Below are 871 nucleotides of genomic sequence, written 5' to 3' on the forward strand. Positions count from 1 at the left end.
AAGGGTGTTCTTCCTATGTTTTCCTCTAAGAGATTTATAGTGTCTGGTCTTACATTTAGGTCTCAAATCCATTTTGAGTTTATTTTTGTGTATGGTGTTAGGGAGTGTTCTAATTTCATTCTTTTACATGTAGCTGTCCAGTTTTCCCAGCACCATTTATTGAAGAGACTGCCTTTTCTCCATTGTATATCCTTGCCTCCTTTGTCATAGATTAGTTGACCCTAGGTGCGTGGGTTTATCTCTTGGATTTCTATCCTGTTCCATTGACCTATATTTCTTTTTTTGTGCCAGTACCATATTGTCTTGATTAGTGTAGCTTTGTAGTGTAGTCTGAAGTCAGGGAGTCTGATTTCTCCAGCTCCGTTTTTTTTTGTGTGTGTGTGTGCTACGCGGGCCTCTCACTGTCGTGACCTCTCCTGTTGCGGAGCACAGGCTCCGGACACACAGGCTCGGCGACCATGGCTCATGGGCCCAGCCGCTCAGTGGCATGTGGGATCTTCCCGGACTGGGGCACAAACCCGTGTCCCCTGCATCGGCAGGTGGATTCTCAACCACTGTGCCACCAGGGAAGCCCGCCAGCTCCATTTTTAGGTATTTTATTCTTTTTGTTGCAGTGGTAAATGGGAGTGTTTCCATAATTTCTTTTTCAGATTTTTCATCATTAGTGTATAGAAATGCAAGAGATTTCTGTGAACTAATTTTGTATCCTGCAACTTTAGCAAATGCATTGATTAGCTCTAGTAGTTTTCTGGTAGCATCTTTAGGATTCTCTATTTATAGGATCATGTCATCTGCAAACAGTGACAGTTTTACTTCTTCTTTTCCAATTTGTATTCCTTTTATTTCTTTTTCTTCTCTGATTGCCTTGGCT

Source organism: Physeter macrocephalus, chromosome 5 (genome assembly GCF_002837175.3).
Source record: "Physeter macrocephalus isolate SW-GA chromosome 5, ASM283717v5, whole genome shotgun sequence".
Lineage (NCBI taxonomy): Eukaryota > Metazoa > Chordata > Mammalia > Artiodactyla > Physeteridae > Physeter > Physeter macrocephalus.